The following is a 12,380-nucleotide window of genomic DNA, read 5'->3' on the forward strand; positions in this document are numbered from 1 at the left end:
TAATCAATGTGCAGTGAAAAACTTCGTATTTTAAAATGGGTTGGCCGGATTAACTCTCAGCTTTCCACCGGTTTGATATGATCACTGCGATTCTTTGCCACGTGGAAAATAAAGAAGACCAAACTGACGCTTTGTTTTGACCAACTATGCAAATGGTCCGCACTTGATTTGACGGTCTAGATTTTTTTTTCACGCAAATTACTTCGTGTATACCGTAAGCAACATCATCGTCCCACTTTCCCATAGCTGAGGAACTGCCCCCAGATTTGAAGGCATTGACTTTTGACCAAAATGCCCGTAGTAGTAATTACCGCTTACGCTTGGCTAATTCTCTACCCAAAAGTGGAAAACATCAGAAATTGGTTATGATATAGAAATAATAGTAATAAGGTTCAAAATAATATACGAAAAAGTTTTATTATTCGATGTATACTGCATATTATAATTATAATATTAGGAGGATCATTTATTAAGCGAAAGCTAAATAATAAAAAGAATCATTTGTTAAAATATTCTTTATAATTTTATGGATTTATTAAAATCTACCCTATAGTTAGTATTTTATTAAAATACCACCTATAATTTGTAATGGATTTAATCAATTTTCCATTACATGATAGTGGGAAATGACATTATTGATTTCAATGTTCATTTCATTTTACTAAAAAAAATAAAAATACCATTTTTGCACTTAATAAGACACGGACAACTACTCTATTGGCTATATTTGGTTAATTTTGTTTTCTATAGAAAAAAAGTGTTAAGGGTATTTTTGGAGTAAAAAATCATGGGCCTAATGGAAAAATAAACACTCCTTAATGAAAGGTTGATTAAGTAAATAAGTTGTAAAATATATGAGATGGTTTTTTGTAAAATGAAAAATATAAAGTAGGTTTAATAAATGTGTAAAACTATAAGGTGTGTTCTAGTAAATGACTCTAATAGAAACACGTAAGTGTATACGATTGTTTTATATTTTCAACTTTTTAAATAATTAATAATTATTCATATTTCCTATACTATTTTTAATAATTTTTTTATAATACAAAAATAACAATAATTAATTTCAATTAGGATTCTTCATCAAGCTAATGAAATTGACCAACCCGATCAACTCGACCCAAGTTGGTCACTTTTCTAATATTTTAGGTTGGCTTTGGTTAAAAAATTTCTCAATTGGACCAATTTGGATTAATTTCACTTTGGCCATTTGTAAACCAACCAAAATCGAGCGACCTAACCATTAGACTTGTTCATGGGTCGGGCCAAGCTTTTACTCTTCATAAGTAGGATTTTGTTAGGCCCAAACTCGAGCCCAGCCCGACCAACAGGCCTACAACTTAGGCCCGAGCCTGGCCCTAATAGAATGCCCGAAGCCCGACCTAAGAGAAAGATGGCAAAGAGAAAGGACTCATTGCTAGTGACTGTGTGTCTCCGGTGCTGAGTTCGTGTCAGAGAGAGAGAGAGAGAGAGAGGACTTACCACCACTGTCGGTGCCTGAGTTCGCGTCTGAGATTCTAAGAGAGAAGAAGTGAGCAGAGGAACGAGAGAGAGAGAGAGAGGACTTGCCGGTGCTTGAGTTTGCGTCTAAGATTCTAAGAGAGAAGAAGTGAGAAGAGGAATGAGAGAAAGAAAGAAAGAGAGAGGACTCACCGCCGGTCCGCAGGAATTCGCTGGTTGTGCCGGTGAGTGTTCACCGGTTATGTCTGCCTGAGAGTGTGAGGTTGCGCCGGTGAGTGTTTGACTACTAAGAAGAGAGAGGTTCGGCTAGAAAGAGATGAATGAGAAGAGAGAACTATTTTAGGGTATTTGGTTTAACTTAAAACCCGAGCTTTTTTAACAAATCCCAAGCCCAACCCATAAAATAATCGGGCTCGAGCTTTTAGGCTCGAGGTCAAGCCTGCATGCTCAAATCTGTGTTCAAGCCCGTCCGAGGGCCGGGCCGGCCCGACCTATGAACAAGTCTACTAACCATGGACATATAATAATATTTTATATTTTAAATATAATTCTTAATATGGAAAAGTGAGAAATTTCCCATATTTCTTAGTCTAAAATGTTTTATATCATAAATCTAATTTTTATATTTATTTTTTAATAATTGTACTATAACTTTTAAGTTTAAATATTTTGAACCAACTAATCAAACCAAAAAATAGACCCAAACTGATACGCTTTGAGTGGATCGGTTTTTCCAAAAGGTATGTCGGTTTCAACTTACCAATTCCCCAACCTAACCAAGTCATTTGGTTGGTTAAATAGCATACAACTGAACAGAACCAACTCATGGACACTCATAATTTCAACTAAATTAATGGTCTCATCTCTAATAAATAACAATAGTTTAATCTCCAACAATTTTTGAAAATCTATAGCAAAAATACACAAAAGTTGGAAATATATTGATAATGAAAAAATACAATAAGTACAAAAAATATATTAACTTAGTCAATAAATAGTATAATCTCAAATAATAGTTTAATCTCTAATAAATATTAATCAATAAGTTATAACAAAAATACAATAAACATGGTTTTCAAATAATATATTGGATGTATACTGCACATTATAATTATAATATTGTCTAACAATAGAGTACCATCAAATAACACAATTAATGATTATGTGAGATATAATATCTAACTTGGTACTAGTATCATGTTATCTCATTAGTTAAATTTGGTTATTTAATTATTCAACATTTGAAGGTTTTGTTTGCTTTTCAGTAGGTTATTTATCCAGGTAAATGTATTATTTATCATCTTTTATTTCTTAGATAAATAAGCCCATGACCATTTTTGTTCCATTCAAGTATTGACAATTTTCCTATGTGAAAAAGTTATTTATCCACCTAGAAAATTTGAATCAATTACTCAGATTCAGGAAAATAAGCTTTCTCTAATCCCTACATAAATCTGAAAAAAGAACATGGATTTCTTAGTAAATTTCATTGACCAATTTTTCCCTTTCAAAATCCAAAAAAGGAATGCCCCCTAATAGTTTTCATTGATTAATTCATGGAGCTAGTATTGTGTTAAAGAGACATCAAAGCAGCTTCTCTTTTATTTGAAGAAGAAACTCAAAACATTGTTTGTATAATTTCTCTCTTGTTCAACCACTCTATTGCGGTTTCTTGGTGTCTCATACCGGTCATTGCCCATTGTAGGTATTGCTGCAGCCATCTTCGTTCTTCCTCTTCTATTCTGAACCCCCTTGACTGGGGTTAGCCTTGCCCTCCAAACGCTTGCCTACCGAGGCCTCCTTGACAATGATGTACTTTTGCGCCTTATTCAAGAATTCCGCCTTGTTTTTGGGTGGTGACTTGGCAATGGACCATTTGAGGGGCCTAGGCTGGAGGTTATTGATTGTGATATGCATCGAAATTGAGGGGTCGAGGTCTCGAACCTCGTCACGCTTTTGTCGGATGGACATGAGGGAGGCGACGGTCTTATGGCACTGTCGACTACTAACAAAGTGGGAAAGGAAAAGATTGGCGAAGTGTTCCCATGAGCTGATGGAGCAAGGGGGAGGCCTGAGAACCATCAGAATATCCGTAAAGGGCATGAGCGATCAAAAGCTTTCCAGGTGGTCGTCCGGGTTGGTGGTTTAGTTGTACATCTCCAATGTGGAGGCTTTGAAGTGGGGGGGAGGGGCTTTGAGGTGATGGAGTCTATGAAGGCATCCATTCTGTTAGACGAAGGGTTCTGGCTTGCAGAGGCATCACTCCGGCTCTGTTTAACCTACTGGAGTTCGTTTTGCATGGCGCTGATCTACACCTATAAGTCAACAATCCTTTGGTCAATGGGAGCCTGGGCTTTGTCCCGGTCTTCGCGAATGCAGAACAAGTGGGCCTGGTTCTCGGAGTATTTTGACGTAGGCATGTCCTGATTCTTTCGGGCCCATTGGTCGTTGAGGAGTTCTCGGAGATCTAATACATGAGAGGGAGAGTCATGGTGTAGGCCTCCAACCCTCAGAATAGGACTACAGTTTCCAAAGTGCCCGCCTTCGTCCTAGGGGCTTTCCATTCGATATTGTCAATCATGGTCCCAATAGTTCTCGCGGGACCCACCTGACTGGATCTCCTCCTCACTGGTTGGGGAGGCAGGAGGTCTTCAACGACTTGCTAGCACATCGGCTGCTGTTGTTGGATGCTAAGGGGTCGACTCCTCTAGGTCTGACCGAGCGCTGAATCATGGAGCTTAGGAAGAGCATCCATTGTGATGCCCCAAGCTCCCATCGGGGCGGCCTCCTGCCAGGTGCCCCATCTCTTCCAGCCTCTACGTGACGTTGTCGAGCTGATTGAGGACCATCCTGAATTGGTCCATGGTGACCATGTTCTAAGCATTTTGAGTTTTATCATGATTATCATCCATTGTGTAGAAAGCTTAGTAGTTGATTTTAGAGTGAGTGTTCACTTAGGGGAAGTCTTAGCAGTCATTCCTACAAATGACGCCAATTGTTGCTGCCAAGGATGGGTAAAGGGAAACAATGTAATTTCATTTCCGTAGACGAGGGTTAGCTAGGTCCGAGGGCTTCAAGGTCTGATCTGTGAGCAAAGAAAGATGTTAGAGGCCCCAGGTGTTATCCCAAGGGCGGAAACTTCGACGGCCAAGTTAGCAAGGACGTAGCGAGGGTGAAATGAGGCCTGAGTAGAAATAGCTCAAACGAGGTCACCAAAGAGCTAGAACGCTTAGAGTAGTAGAAGCCAAGAAATCTTACCTAGGGAGTGACACCACTTATTTATACTTGAACCTACCTAGAGTTTGTTATGAGTGGACTGCTAGGATGCGATCTGACTTGTGCCATGTGTTTCCATCCTAGGTCTGCCATGTGTACCTATGTCATTGGGCCTGCCATGTGCGCCTACATCATTTACATTCGCCTCCCTTTCCTTCTCGCTAAGGAAAGGGGCCCTAAGCCCTCGACGGCGTAGCTCGGCCTCGGCTGGACTCCCTTAACTTAGTTTCCTAAAAGAATGTCTAAGTAACAAGCCACTACCTTTTTTCACTATTTGTGACCTCTCAGAAAGAGGCATCACCCCCTAACAAAAAAAAAAAAAAAAAAAGAAAAAGAAAAAGAAAAGAAAAATGAGTTTTGCAGGCAAAAGAAGGCACAAGTTAAGCAAAAAAGTATTTCATTGATGTCTTCTATGTATCTTTACAAAAATGGCCTCAGATGGGGGAGGTCGAGTCCCTTACATAGTTATAAACAAAAAGAAAATAGAAGAAAGAGCAACTATAGGCAACCCTTCATGCTTTGGCGTTCCCTTCGATAATTTCAGCTAGCACAGGCTGCTCCCCTATGGACTAACCCTCAAGCAGTTGCACCTCGTCGGCTGGCACGGGCACCTCGGCCTCTAGCTCAAGCAAGAGTCCTAGTTGGTTGACATTGACTTAAGGCAATAGAGCCAACACCTGTGCCTTAGTGTCTTCAATTCCTTCCAAATATGCAGAGGCGCCATAGGCAACCAACTCCTTATCATAGTTTGGAGTCTTCTTCAAGGACTCCATGGCCTCCTCTACCTGCTTCTCAGCAGACTCATGTCCCTTCTCGGCCAGGAGCCTTCTCTCCTCGGATGCCTTCAACTTGTTCTCATTTGACTTTAGTGCATCCTTTAGTGACCGCACCAACTCCTTCTCATTCGATCGATATCTTGGCCTTCAAGACATGCCTTATATTGCGCTCCTCTCGCATGGCCAAGATGATTGCCTCTTGACCGTTTTTTTCTTCGGCAACCTAAACCTTGAGTTGCTCCCTCTTCTCCTCAGAGGCCTTCAACTGAGATAGAAGAACCTCCACCTTGTCACATAGGCCTACGTCATAACAAGTAGCCTGCAATAGAAGTTCAACCATCAGCAAAAGGAAAGCAATAACAAGAAAATTTCCTAACTGACAAAACAAATATCACTCACCTCAGCCACGCGGTCCATAAGGGTGTCTTGAACACCCTACACACCCTTCTAGGTCAAGGCTTTCCTATAAGCCGATGGAATCATCCCAGTAAGCAAGGCCTGGCCAACCCCTGGGGTGCTCAAGGAATCCCCGTCCTTGGCATTCCGCTGGAGAGCGAAGGTGTGCCACATCATTAGTGGCATATCGTCCCTCGATTTGGATGAGTCATGGGGCCCCGAGTGCTGGGACCCCCCGATGGCCGCCTTTGCTGACTGTCCCCTTGGCGTGCTTGCATCACCGCCCTTAGTAGCATGGTTCTACGTTGCCAGCCTCTTGCCCCTCAAAGGCTGAAGGGGCTCAGCTGGTGTCTTGGTGGCGAGCTCCTTTTGCTAGTCCACCTCGACAAGTCCCCTCCCCCTCTCGGCCTCTGCACTAGTAGACGACAGCGGCTGAGGAATCTTCTCGGCTGGCGCACTTACTTTTTTAATGGGCCCTCGCCTAGGTTCTTCTTTAGCGACTTTATTGCTTCCAGTTGGATCTCCTTGGTGTTCAGTCTCATCTTTACAAAAGCACAACAAGCATGTTAGTACTGTGCACCAAAAATCAAACTGACTTGTTAAGCCGACAGCTGGAGCTCCCCTACCGAGGCGGGTGGGGCTGAGGGTAGCGCACACCAAGGCTTCCTCCGATACCAAGGGCTCGACTTTGATGGTCTTGGACAATCGTATGTGGGTCATCACCTCAGCCTCCTCGTCCTTTTACGACTGCATTATCCTCTTGGCTACGAGGTTTGGCTTCCTCCAATCTGACCTAAATGATCAACCCTTGAGACAAGTTGTGAAGAAGTACTTCTTCTTCCAGTTGTGCAAGAACGACGGGTTGTCAACCACCCTCCCATGACGTTCCTGGAAGTAGTAAATACCCGCTTCGGAGTGGTGCTGCCTCAGGATGAATATGAATCGGAAGATCTTCTCCGTCTACTCGATGCCTCAGAGTCGAGCCATCACCATCACGACGATAATCATCTTGACGGTGTTGGGGGTCAGCTAACTCAATGAGATGTTGTAACACCTCAACAACTCGGGGATGAGGGGAAGCTTAAGGCTAAACTGGAGGTAGTGCTCGTGTACACACACCTCTCCCTCGTCTGGCCGCCACGGCCGATCATCGATGTTAGGGACTCTAAGTCCATACCCCTTCGGGATGTGGTACACCTTAGCAAGAGCCTTCGCATGCTCAATGCTAAGGAGGTTATCCAATTCGGAGCGTGAATAGTGCTCTATTCTATGCCATGTCTTGTGTACTCATCCACCAACCTAGGGCTCATTTTGCCCTCTACCACCTTGGGTGACCCTAAGAAAACTTTGCCAGCCCTCAGCCTCGTAGACCTGAAACTCTCATCAAGAGAATCATTGCCCCGTCGACTGCACTCGGTCCCTACAGGAGCAGTCCTCTCCCTCCGTACTTAGATCTTAGGCCTTAGAGGCATGCCCTCGGGCTTAAAACCATAGCTCTCGCTATTGTTGGCCAACATTGTGGTTCGAGGCAAGCTTGCACTCGATAGGTCAGGAAGCTCATTGCACTCAATGCCGGAGTTAGAGTAGGACATGGTTAAGGATCAAGTCTTTATCTAGTGGACGAGGTCTCTAAAGGTTAAAGAGTAAGCAAAGTTGAAGGCCGAGGTCTCTAAAGGTTCAAACTGTTGAAGGCAAATGGTGAAGATTGTCTCGACTAAGTGCCTTATTTAAAGGAAAACAAATGGCTCAGATCATCTCCGATCCAACGGCCACGGGGCGACCACCTTAGCAATTCGAACCGATGCCTAACACGTGTTGTTCTCCTCGGGAAGATGAAACGACGCCGAGCGAGTCAGGTGGTTCGTTCACTGATTTTAAGCTAGAGGCAACTCAACTCGGTCGACTTGACGCTCGTCTTGCATACAGTCCCCAACCGACACCCATCTCGCGTATGGTCACAACTAATTGATGCTGAGACCCATCGCGCATACGATCACAAACCGATGCCCATCTCGCATACGGCCATGACCAATCGACACTGAGACCCATCGCGGGTACAACCCTAACTCGTCGGCGACAACACCCGTCTCATGCACGGCCACGACAAGTCGGTCCATCACCCATACCACACATGGTAGCCACCAGCTAATGCCTAGGACTGACCTGCAGGACGGGTTCGCTAAAACTTCTATGAAGCACACGACTAGGGGGCACATTCATCTCGTACCAGTAGAAGGCACGGTACCGAGCCCTCGGCCCCCATAATTTTCTCAAGAGGCAGAGTCAATTCCAAAGCAACTGCCACTAGCAAACTAGGAGAAGCCCTCAGAAGCCGAGGCCGATGCCTCTGCGCTTCTGAGCCAGGCTATCTCTGACAAAGCCAAAGCCGACGTCTCCATGCTTCTGAGCTAGGATATCTCCAACAAAGTCATAGCCGAAGCCAAGGTTCTTGCTAGGACACGTCACTTAGCGCCTCCCAATAATGATGATACACTCTCTTCGACCGAAGCTAAGGTCTCCACTTAGACCTCCACCACGACCTCAAGAATGGGGGCAAATGATGTAGGCGCACATGGCAGGCCTAATGACATAGGCGCACATGACAAGCCTAGGATAACAACATGTGGCATAGGCTAGATCGCATCTTGGTCGTCCGCTCATAACAAACTCTAGGCATGTTCAAGTATAAATAAGTGGTGTCGCTCCCTAGGTTACCAATCTTGGATTCAATTGCTCTAAGCTTTCCAACTCTCTGGTGACCTCATCTGAGCTATATCTACTCAAGCCTCATCCGACCCCTCGCTACGCCCTTGCTAACTTGATTGTCGGAGTCTTTGCCCCTGTGATAACACCTGGGGCCTCTGGCATCTTTCTTTGCTCACAGGTCGGACCTTGAAGCCCTAGGCTCTATCAGTCCTCGTCTACAAAAGTGAAATTACATTGTTGCCCTCAGTCCATCCTTGGCAACAACAGTAGAAAATTTCTGAATGGATTTTCAATCTCCTTTACTACTTGCAATAGTCAAATTTGCTTGTATCCATTCAAAATTCATATTCGGTCTTGTGTACATCTTTTTTTAATAGTAAATGTACTGATGAAGGATTTGTTGTAATGAATTTAGCCTATGGGCCTTTCAAAATAAATTATTCCCCATTTGGTTTGCAGAAATAAGGGTCTAGAATCAGAATCAGAATGGACTATTCCAATTCCACCTGTTTGGTTGGGTGGAATCGGAATCCCATTCCCATTTTTGCTAGAATGGCATTTTCATTTTTATTCCTGCCTGAATCAAATAAACTATAGAAATAGACCATTTCGATTCAGATTTCGAAAAATTTAGATTCCAATTCGACTATAAACCAAACAGACCCTTAATTTTTTATTAGCTTTTACACGTTAACTATTCTTTAACAAATTAATTAGAAAAACAACTTTACTCCATATATATTATACTCCATTCTCACACACAACATATACGTTTTGGTAGGATCATAAATCTGAATAATCATGATTATTCGAGGCTAAAAACCCTTGTCGAATGGTTGATAGTAGTAGTACTGCCCAGGTAATCAAGGTAGAATTGAAGTGTAAAATTGTAATATAGGTGGAAAATCTAGTGAGTCTCCTATATAAATGGACCGCTTTGATTCGCTGTATTATATCAGCGTGGCAGAAAAATGACAAATCATGGAATTGGACGGAAAATGGTTAATACATGTGTAAGGTTTGAACGCACGGTGTACAGAATATACAAGACAACCCCGTGAATGCACACGGCTGAGTGGATATTACTTATTTATCAGTCTTAAGTCATAAGCATAACCCCCAGAAAGGGGGGAGATAGAGGAGAAATCGTGAAAGTCAAGATCCCAGATGAGCGTCTTCTCCCTCTCCCGTCCGTTTCTGTTTCTTTGACTGTTCCGTTTGACAAAAAATTCTGTATCAGTCCAACTATCTCACTTACTCTCGATTAGATTTTTTTAAAAAATAAACAGAAGACTGCAAACGCAGCCCAAAAAACAAATAAAAGGCACATAACAACTGAATAAGCTAATATGTGTTTTGGTTTTATGGGCATGTATAGATAGGGTGTTTATTGTTTTAAATATTTATTTGAAAATTGTTATTTTAAATGTTTATTATTTTTGTTATTTGGTTGGGTATTTCTTGAACGTAAGATAATACCTATAAAGTTATTTTTCACATCAGATTAACATCTCATAAAGCATGACACATAAGCTTTTCATTTCAATATATGTAGGGTGTTGGGAGAAACGAGAATTTGAAAATTTTCTCGGATGGCTCATGTACACAAATCCAAGCATTTATGTTTTTCGGTGTTTATTTGATAAACACTGAAACTAATTAGTCGTTTCATTCACAATAAACTCCATGTGGCATTGTTATTTCAATAAATGCCCACAGAACTAAACATAGCCCTACAAGTGGTTTGGTATCGAGTATGTTTGTTTAATAAATGTTTCATAGGAAATATATTATGAAAAATGAGAAAAAAGTGGTTGATAAATGTTTTTATATTGTTTTACATCTTGGCATTGTTAGACATTATTAGGCATCACATAAATTGAATAGTAAATAAATATTTTGGTATTGGAAAAACATTAAAATTAAACTTCTCCAAATAGATGTCTCTAACATGAACCAAAATAAACATTTTACTAACATTCATTTCAAAATAAACGCCTATATAACAATAAACTTATACAATTTTTTAAATAAATGATAATAGAACCAAACACCATCCTCATAAAATAAAGGATAAAAGCAAGAAATCGAGATGATTGATTCCAATCCATTTCTAAAGAGCAAGCATGGATTACGATTGTTTGAGACATATGTCTTTTTTTGTATAAAAGATCACAAATCACAACTAACCACAAGATCAAATGTATCAAAGCGGGATATTTTATGACAAAATATTAACTTGATCAAGGAAAAAATGGTGGAGACAAATTTCTTAAACTACCTATCTTACACACGTGACATATAGATTTTCTTTAAAACTCAATTTTGCCCTTCGTCCCTCTCTCCTTCTTCACCATCCCTCCCCAGGCGCAGCTACAGCTAACCACTCCTCGACGGCCGTTGGTGGTTGCTCAGTCATTGTTTTGGTCTTAGGTAAGGGATTTCTTCTGAGTCCCCAAATCCTATATTATTGCATGTTTTTTTGTTTCCCGCACTAGTAGATTCAATGGTCATAAACTATGTCCAGATCGCGAACAATCTCCCATCTCCGGAAAATGTTCTTTCGCTGCTCCGAAAGATCAGCGCCAATAAAGTGAAGTTTTACGATGTAGATCCCCGGGTGCTTCGTGCTGATTACTATCGTCTTCTAAATTATTGGGGCGATTAAAGAAAGACCCAACTTACCCTTTTATGTCTCCAGCACTGGCACTGGCATTTGCATCAATCATCAATGTAGATGCACGAGAGTCGTTCGACGGGGGAGGTCCTCTTGGAGCTTGTTCAGAGTCTTCATATATTAACGATGCCACCGAAATTGACGAAAGGCTTAGAGACGTCAGAGATTTCAATTGGAGAGAAATATTCGGCTCTGTTACAGGGTGAAATCTTTGGTTCTCAGTGAAATCTAAGATTTTAATTTGAGAGAAATCTTCGCCAGTGATTTCAACTTCTGCAAGAACACTCTTCACTAGACATATAATGCTCTTCACTCTCCCCTCTTATTCGACAACCAATAATACTGTGTTTTCGACAACCAATATTCGGCTCTGTTCCTGGTCACTTTCTGCAAGGCTTTCTTATATTACCCAATCGCCGACGCCGGTACCATCGACGCCGAAAATAAAGACTATGTAAGCCGGCCAAGTCGACTAGCGGAGCTTCATTAGTAAATCCTTAGAGAGATGAAACTTGCGAAGGATTGGCTGTTTATCCACGCTCTACACAGCACTCAAAGCCAGATAAATCGATGGAAAAGCGGAAGACTATTGGGTGGTGTGGGATTACTATTGTCTTCTAAACTCTGTTAATGCTTTGGAGCCCCAAATTCAGAGGTTGTCTGATAAACAGGCTTGCTATCTCAATTGGGATTTTCCCGTTATTGATGGTTTGGCTTTTATCACCTAGATTTTGGCTTATACCTGTTGGTTTGCAGCTGACTGTGAATATTGAGGAATTTCGATAACCTGTGAAAACCGAGGAATTTCGATATCTGTTGGTTTGTCGCTGGAATCCCTGAAGAAATGTTGATAACCCACTTGGTACTGAACCATTTCATACAATGGCAGTGGCACAGTGCATTTGTTGTGTCCCCATTTTTCTATGGGTCTCCACCGACTCGGGCAACTAACCCACTAATCCAAGACGCCCGTTTTGGGGAGGAGAAGTTGACCTCGTTTGCACCGGTTCCGATCCCAACTCCATCGGGTCTTTGGGCGAGGAGATGGAAGATGCAGTGACGGTGGTGGTGAGGTTTCTGAATGAGGA

At 41.9% G+C, this 12,380-nt stretch overlaps 1 long non-coding RNA gene across 1 annotated transcript; it reads left to right on the forward strand.

Moving 5' to 3' along the window:
• The first annotated feature begins 10,927 nt into the window (after positions 1 to 10,927).
• LOC148850054 (uncharacterized) lies at positions 10,928 to 12,015 on the forward strand. The gene is made up of 2 exons (XR_016099810.1): positions 10,928 to 11,048; positions 11,143 to 12,015. It is a non-coding gene; the product is annotated as an uncharacterized LOC148850054 (long non-coding RNA).
• The last annotated feature ends 365 nt before the right edge of the window (positions 12,016 to 12,380 follow it).

This window comes from Nelumbo lutea, chromosome 5 (assembly GCF_056320005.1).
Source record: "Nelumbo lutea isolate HS-2025 chromosome 5, American lotus-T2T, whole genome shotgun sequence".
NCBI lineage: Eukaryota > Viridiplantae > Streptophyta > Magnoliopsida > Proteales > Nelumbonaceae > Nelumbo > Nelumbo lutea.